The 9027-nt window shown below is 36.5% G+C and overlaps 1 long non-coding RNA gene across 1 annotated transcript; it reads left to right on the forward strand.

The window, feature by feature from the left end:
- The first annotated feature begins 2104 nt into the window (after window positions 1–2104).
- On the forward strand, window positions 2105–2737 carry LOC135672451 (uncharacterized). Its single transcript, XR_010512988.1, has 2 exons — window positions 2105–2182; window positions 2258–2737. It is a non-coding gene; the product is annotated as an uncharacterized LOC135672451 (long non-coding RNA).
- The last annotated feature ends 6290 nt before the right edge of the window (window positions 2738–9027 follow it).

The following is a 9027-nucleotide window of genomic DNA, read 5'->3' on the forward strand; positions in this document are numbered from 1 at the left end:
GAGGTGATCTCATTAACTTAATCTGGGGGCAATTGGGCCCTTGACAGACCCAAATTAGGCCGGATGGATCAGTCCATTCGGACCCAGATTTTCTAGTCGACGGTGGCACCGCTTGGGTCGGCGGTGGCATCGCCCAGGAGCTCAGTCTCCCAGGAAAGCTAGGTGGTGCAACCGCCCAAGTCAGGCGGTGGCACCGCTTGGGCTCAATCTCCGAGTAAGACTGGGCGGTGGAACCGCCCTAGTTAAGCGGTGGCACCGCTTAGGCTCAGTCTTCGAGCGAGACTGGTCGGTGGTACCACCCCTGTCAGGTGGTGGTACCGCTAGAGCTCGGTCTCCAAGCTCTATCAGGTGGTCATACCGCCCAATCTGACGGTAGAACCGCCAGGACCCCGAAAATTCGGGAGATGACATTTTTTAGCTCCAAATTCAAACAAGTTTGAGGCTTATATAAACCCCACCCTTTCCTGCATGAAAGGGTACCGAAAATCCAATCTTACTTTGTGATTTTTAGAGCTCAAAAGTGTTGTATAAGCTAAAAGTTCTCCTCCCTCTCTTTTTCTAAGTTTTGATCATTCAAGAGAGGAGTGAAAATTCTGTAAGGGTTGTCTCTTAAGCTCGTCAAAAGGAGTGAAACTATAAAAGGGTGATTGGCCTTCGCCTATTGAAGGAAGGCCTCTAGTAGACACCGGTGACCTCGTCGGAAGAGGAAGCCGAAAGTGGATGTAGGTCAAGTTTGACTGAACCACTCTAAAATCTGGTTTGCATTTCTTTAGTGCTATTTATCTTAACTACAAACTGTCTTCCTTACTTTACTTCAAATATGTTTCCGTAAGCTTTCAAAGTTATTATCTGCACGAAATGACTTTTACGTCGGAATCGGATTTCAACGAACAAACATTGTTTTAAACGTCGAAAGTTTTCTGCTGCACTAATTCGCCCCCCCCCCCCCCCCCCCCCCCCCCTTAGTGCTCTTGATCGAAAGTATAATTATATTTGTTAGAATAAGTTTTTTAGATGGAAAAGAAACGAACTCATGATAATACTTTAATAAAATAAAAATAAAGCTCACTATCAAGTTTAAAATCACAAAGCGATATAGAAAGTTCATCACCCCAATTATAATAAACAAGGATACAGAACTAAAACTAAAAGCTCATCACTCAAGGATGCATCCAAGAGATATAAAATTTAAGAGAAAATTCTAAAAAATCTTCTACCAATTTCCTTAGTTTATAAACTTTTTTTAACCCTAAAACATCAAAATAAGTATTAGTATATGAAACAACCATTCATGCATAGGGAATTACGAAGTTAAATATTTTACAACTAGTAACTAACTCATTTAATACATTTCTTAGTCACGAAGAAAAATACATTAAAACAATTATAACTTTATCTAAGAAATATACTTATAAATTATCATATTTGAGTAGATTGAATTAAAAATAATAAAATAAAATTATGAGTTGTAAAGAATACCATAACATTCACAGGATCCACGTGAATTGATTATAGCAAATTAGACATTTTTGTGTCAACCTTTTCTTTCGAACTTTAAAGAAATGATGTGTAGAGATTGAGTTTTATCTAAATATACTGTACATGCAGATCATGACCTCCCTCTAATATCTTCATGTAATTGCGATGCAGGAGTTTGGCTTGATTGACAAGAAGGAACTTGCGCCACTTCAGGAGTTTATAGATTCCATCATCGTTCCATATTAAACTTGAGGCTTCCGCAGGACTACTAATCTGGAGTTTGGCTTGGTTTCCTTTCAGTGCACTGATATCCTGGATTGTATTAATATATTCGAAAAATAAATGCTATTAATTAACTCATAAACTTCCTTTTTCACTAGGCTGATTTATACGTTCTGTTGTCACATTGGTTCAGAGGCTTTTAACAAAGTCTACCAGGATGAACTCCGATACCATACCCACCATGTCGGATGAGTAAAACTCCACAGGTTGGACCCTCCGATTTGATGATCACTTAATCAGGAGCGTCGAGTGGATCGGACGGCATTGGTACGTTTTGAGCCCTCTCACTCTTCCGGTAACCTAATCCCGCCATATAAATTTCCCTCTCTCCACAAGTCTTATCCAGCTTTTGGCCTCCACCGCCCCCAACGGGCCGTGGTTGATCGCCGACGCTTTCGGATCCTGACCCCTTCCTCCTGTGGTCTGTGTTAGTCCTACTTTTTCTCTTCCTTTTTTTCTTTTCTCAGCATTTTCTAGCTTTGTTTCTTCTCTATAGGACGGAAGATGCAAACTCGTGACACTTCAAGCGTCTTCTGATTTGGGTGCAAGATCAGGTCTGGCTTCCGTTTTCCCACTAGATAAATTTTACTAGTATTTGCATGAATTATCCTTTTTATTCTCAAAGCTAATGGCATCGCCATTAACACGTGGTCTGTGTTAATGACGATTTGGTACCTAGTCCATCTTGGCAAAGCGGAAGAGCCTTGTGAGGCAATGTCTTGCTTTGAATGCTAATGGACTGATATCAACCTTCATCGTTTCGGTTCTGCACATGAGTTCTAATCGTGCTGCAGATCAGTAATGATGATACATCAACATCTCTCATCCTCACGCATTTCGCCATTTTTCTTAATTATGAAATGTTTTTCTATCGTATTATTTATCAAAAACATGTAATATCTGCATACGTAGTCCATCTTGGCAAAGCAGAAAAACTCTATAAGGGAATGGCCTGCTTCGAATGCCAATGGGCTTATATCGACCTTCTCTTCAACTTTAATTCCGATAAAGTTGGAGATCAGTGGAGACGACACATCAATATCACATTGGTTTACAACCACATCAAACACTTGATATCATCTCAAGGGCGCCCTGTTGGGTATGAAGCATAAGTTGAGACTAATAAGATCTGTTGAGACTTGATAAGATCTGATGACCATAGCGAGTTCAGAACAATTTCACATCATCCCCGCATTTCTCTCCCGTCTTCTCCTCTCCGCCGATGGATAATTTCATACAAAATGTCTCATGATAATTTCTCAATAGAGTTGTGTGATGGTAAAAATAAATAAGTGGAGATTTATTTTGAATAAATCATCCTTAATTTAAATTTTTATGGTAAGTCTTGGATGCACATGCCTCGCCAAATTAGAATATTCCGTTAAGATAGTGGGTCAGGCCGAGGCCGAATTTGGTTGTGTTGTTACAGGCCAATGTAGGTACCACTGACGGCCGAAAAATTATTGGGCTGCTTTTCCTGTGGCTCATGCGTTATTTTGTGGACGATACTTCACATCTCGGTAGCATAAAATTATCCGGACGAAACGTTAGGAGAACCAAATCTTCAGTACGTATATGTATTGTAAAACCTCCATTTCGTTCGTCTTGAAATCAACCTGAAAATAGTTTCTAAGTTGACTAATTATTTGAAATCAAATGCTGAAGAGCCTCCAATTATGGTGAATATTTCCCAGAAAAGCCCTTTCAATTTGGTTTTTTTAATATTTTAAAGTCCCTCACTAGCCTCAATGAAGAATTTTCATTTACACTTGCATTAGTTCAAATTGTTACATCGTGTTTTGGTTTATAAATAAAAAATATTTCTTCTAATCAAAAAACATTTTTAACGAATCAAGACATAATTTATGACTTTGAGTTGCATATAATATCAGAAAAAAGAACTTAATCTACATATAAGTGTTTGATATACTTAAAAAAATTTGTAACACCCTCACTTTTAGTTTTCGTCATACCCTAAGGGCATCACTTATTTTTATTTATAATAGGACAATGAAAAGTAGATAATTTTAAAATTAAGATATGTTAACTTAATAAAATGAAATGATTTTTCTTGTATAGAATGTTTTTGATGTCCATATAATTATAATATCTAATTAAAAATTATAAATATAATATATTTAAAATTTATAAATATTGTAATCAAATCAAATATTTGAGATTGAGATTTAAATTTTGTTTTCCTTACTTGCCATCATAATTTAGGAAATCTTAATCTACTTCCTTGTTTGTTGATATGAATTAAGGAAATAACTATTAAGTATTCCAAATATGATGATATCATATTTGTTAGTATATTAAATGAAAATAATTATATTAAATAAATACGAAAATTAAAATTTATTTCCCTTAATAGAGGCTCACCTCCTCCTATTTAAAGGTGATGGATCTCTCTCCTTCGTTCCTCACAGCCTGGCAGCGGGAGGATCTGTTGACAAGAGAACGAGAAGTTACACCTATTGACAAGAGGTAGGTTTCCCTACTTTTCTTTAAAGTTTTAGCTTTTATTTTGATTCTTTAAATGTTGAAAGTTTTATAGTTTGAAAAAAATGTGTATCAATTCTTTAAATGTCAAATTTTTTTTATATTAAAATAATCAATTAAAGTTTTCATAATATTTTTTGACCCATGATTAAGGTTTTTATTGTAGAATTAAATATGTTAAAAAAATATATGTTTTATATGATATATTTTTTGTATTACAGTTTATCTTTAATCTTATTTGGATTAAAATCTTGTTAGACTAGAATATGTTATCTAAAATCCCTTTTTTGATATTCTTTGATCTGAAATTTAAAATATATTATTCTGAATGATTTAAAATATGACTAGAATATGTTGAAATTTTATGTGTTGAAAACATGATTTTTATTTGAATTTAGAAAGCTATTTCCTTGTGTTAAAACTTATCTCCTAGGCCCTCTTTTAATGTCTTATGATTTCTAGTCAAATTAAAAATGTTATTTCTTTGTATTAAAGCTTTTCTCCTCATCTATCTTTTAATGCATTATTATGTTTTCATTTATGTTGTTAATGGGTATATGCTATGACTAGTCCATGGGCCAGGGTTTGGCCAGTTTTATGTAATGCATGCTCAATCATGTATAATGCACATGACCAGTAGATGGACTGGCTCAATCTAGCCCAATATTATTGTTGAACTTGAGCCCAAATATTGATTGAATTAAACTAGACTTGATTAGTCTAGATCAATTCAGGGTGATTCCGAATTGATTGACTTATTCAAGTTAGTTTAACCTAAATTGAACTTAATCTAGTCTAAATTATACTAGTCTAGGGTGGTTCCAGACCAGTTAAATAAGGATTAGAGATCAGTTCAGTTAGGCTCTAGTAAATCGAGTTCAATTGAATCGATTAAACTAGAGTTCAAGTCAATTGAGGGTTAATTTATATTATTTGATATTGATGATTTTTGAAAGAGATGTTTTAAATATGTTATTTCATCCCGAAATGGATATGACCAGTGTGAGATTATATTCCTGCCGAGAGCAGGTAAGGCGATTCCCTTCGGGGATTAGCGGGCCGTCAGACGTGGCGGCTGGACAGTTCCTCCATCCGCTGTTGGGAGGAACGTGTCCCCACTTTGGCGGGTGTGAGACACCACTCCATCCGCTGTTGGGAGGAACGTATCCCCACTTTGGCGGGTGTGGGACACCACTCCATCCGCTGTTGGGAGAACACAAACTCATCCCGTAGGATAAAGCCTCTCCATCCGTTGTTGGGGGAGTGCTCCTTCGGGTATTTGATATACGCCAATGGGATGATTGATTAAATTTTGATCATGTATTTATTTTGATTTGACTTTTGGGGTTCCTACTCAGCTTTGCTGAATTTTCTTTGTTTTTGATTTTCAGAGCAGCCTCCCTCTAGTACTAAATCGGATTCCAGTAGAGAGCAAACCTTCCTCTACCGCTAGGTAGAGTCACTTGGATGACTCTTGAAGTTAACTTTTCTATTTGTAATTTGATGAATAAATGAATTGTAATAAATGGTTATAGATGATGAATAAAGTGATGCTTATTTATTTGGCCTGTGTGAAAATATATGAAAAAAAAAAAAATCCAGGATGTGACAATTTTTATGGTATCAGAGCATGGTCTAGGGCCTGTAGGTGTATTAGGTCCCTTGATTGACTTTAACCAATGATTGTCTTTAACCTATTATAAGAGTAATAGAGCCAATTCCAAAGATTAGTGGTTTTATCACTCGGGATGCTCATGGTCGCAATGCTACTAGTGTACGCACTCGGAGAGGTGTTCATACAAATAATAAGTTGGAAACTCCTTGACAGATGATCAAATATATAGAAACTGTGTTATTATTATTAAAAGTCATGATTTGCTAGTTGATCTTATTATACTAGAATTTCAAGATTTCGATACTATCTTAGGTATGGATTGGCTTTCAGCATACCATGCAAGTGTCGATTGTTTCCGGAAGACTATTACTTTCTCACCCTTAGATCAACCATCTTTCAAGTTCATTGGGATTTAGGAAAAGTTCCCTTATATTATTTCAGCTTTGAGTGCTACCCAATTATTACTCAAAGGATGTTAGGGATACTTGACCTTTATTTTTGGAGAAGAATCTAAGAAGCCAGTATTAAAGGACATCCCCATTGTACGAGATTTTCCAGATGTTTTTCCTGAAGATCTTTTTACACTGCCACTAAATAGACAGATTGAATTTACAATTGATCTTCTACCTGGTACTGCACCTATTTCTAAACCTCCATATAGAATGTCACCAATTGAGTTGGAGGAGTTAAAGAAACAGATCCAAGAGCTTTTGGACAAGGGTTTTATTCGACCTAGTGTATCACCTTGGGGTGCCCCTGTCCTATTTGTGAAGAAGAAAGATGGATCTATACGACTATGCATTGATTATAGACAACTCAACCAAGTGACCATAAAGAATAAATATCCTCTTCCTCGAATAGATGACATGTTTGATCAACTTCAAGGTACTCAGGTATACTCAAAGATTGATTTGAGATCCGGGTATCATCAACTAAAGATAAGGGAGGGAGACATACAGAAAACTGCCTTTAGAACAAGATATGGTCATTATGAATTCTTAGTAATGCCTTTTGGACTCACAAATGCACCAGCTGCCCTCATGGACCTCATGAATAGGGTGTTCCACCCTTATCTTGATAAATTTATAATTGTGTCCATTGATGATATCCTGATCTACTCCAAAAGCATAGCAGAGCATGAACACCATCTTGAGACAGTTCTGGAAGTCCTAAGGCGAGAGAAACTATATGCCAAGTTAAGTAAGTGTAACTTTTGGCTCAATGAAATTATGTTTCTCGGTCATGTAATTTCGAGCGCTGGCATATCTGTTGACCCTCACAAGATTGAAGCTATGATAAAATGGAAGCAGCCTTCTAATGTTTCAGAGATTAGAAGCTTCTTGGGTTTGGCTGGATACTATAGAAGATTCGTAGAAGGCTTTTCAAAAATAGCAACACCATTGACCAAGTTGACACAAAAGAACATAAAATTCATATGGGATGATAAATGTCAACAAAATTTTCAAGAATTGAAGAAGAAATTAACTAGTGCTCCTATCTTGGTGATTCCTTCAGGGGGAGAAGGTTTTGTAGTGTATAGTGATGCCTCACTACAAGGGCTTGGTTGCGTTCTAATACAAAACGAGGGGGTAGTTGCTTATGCATCGAGGCAATTAAAGCCTCATGAAAAGAACTATCCTACTCATGACTTAGAGCTAGCAGCTATCATTTTTGCACTGAAAATTTGGAGGCATTATCTCTATGGACAGACTTTCGAAATCTTCACAGATCATAAGAGTCTCAAATATATTTTCACACAGAAAGATTTAAATATGAGACAAAGAAGGTGGTTGGACTTTCTAAAGGATTATGATTTTAATATCAACTACCATCCTGGGAAAGCTAATGTAGTTGCTGATGCCTTAAGCAGAAATACCTATAGTCTTGTAGCCTATATGAATATTCAAAAGAATTCTATGATGACGGAGTTAGCAGACTTAAAACTTAAGCTTTTATCGGAGACAAATAAAGGTTTTCTTGTGTGTTTGATGGCACAATCATTTTTGGTGGAAAAGGTTAAAGAAGGTCAAAAGGAAGATACATATCTTCAAATGATAGTTAAGGAAATAGCTCAAGGTTCTAGACTTGGATTCCTCCAAGCCGAAGATGGTTCTATTACATTCCACAATCGACTTTGTGTTCCCGAAAGCTATCCAGTAAAGATGCAATTATTAGAGGAGGCACATAGATTAAAATTTAATATCCATCCCGGGACTACTAAGATATATCGAGATTTACGCCAAAACTATTGGTGGCGTGGTATGAAGAGAGATATAGCAGAGTTTGTTTCTAAATGTCTGATATGTCAACAGGTGAAGATAGAACATCGAGTACCTGCGGGAAAGTTGCAAAGAATTTCGATTCCTGAATGGAAGTGGGAGCAAGTCACTATGGATTTTGTGACAGGATTACCCAAGACTGTGAAAGGATATGACGAAATTTGGGTAATAGTAGACAGACTTACTAAATCTGCTCACTTCCTTCCTATTAACAAGAAGTATTCATTGGATAAACTAGCAAGCTTATATATTAAGGAAATCATTCGATATCATGGGGTACCAGTTAGCATTATCTCAGATAGAGATCCTAGATTCACCTCTAAATTTTGGGGAAGTCTACAAAAATCTTTAGGCACGCAGTTAAAATTTAGTACAGCTTTTCACCCCCAAACTGATGGCCAATTTGAAAGGACAATACAAACTCTTGAAGATCTCTTAAGAGCATGTGCTTTAGACTTTGGTGGGAGTTGGGATATGCACTTGCATCTAATTGAGTTTTCTTATAATAATAGTTACCACTCTAGCATACAGATGGCTCCATTTGAAGCTCTTTATGGAAGAAAGTGCAGATCACCTGTATATTGGGATGAGGTGGGAGAACAGAAGCTTTTGGGGCCTCAATTAATTCAAAAAGATGCTGATAATATTCGAATTATACGCCAAAGATTATTAACAGCTCAAAGTCATCAGAAAAGTTATGCAGATCGAAGGCGAAGAGATCTAGAGTTCGAAGTTGGTGAGCACGTCTTCTTAAAGGTGTCACCAACCAAGGGAGTTATGAGGTTTGGTCAAAGGGGAAAGTTAGCCCCAAGATTTATTGGCCCATTTGAGATCTTACAAAAGGTTGGGCCTGTAGCATACAGATTGGCA

The sequence above is a fragment of the Musa acuminata genome, chromosome BXJ1-4, assembly GCF_036884655.1.
Source record: "Musa acuminata AAA Group cultivar baxijiao chromosome BXJ1-4, Cavendish_Baxijiao_AAA, whole genome shotgun sequence".
In the NCBI taxonomy this organism is placed as follows: Eukaryota; Viridiplantae; Streptophyta; class Magnoliopsida; order Zingiberales; family Musaceae; genus Musa; species Musa acuminata.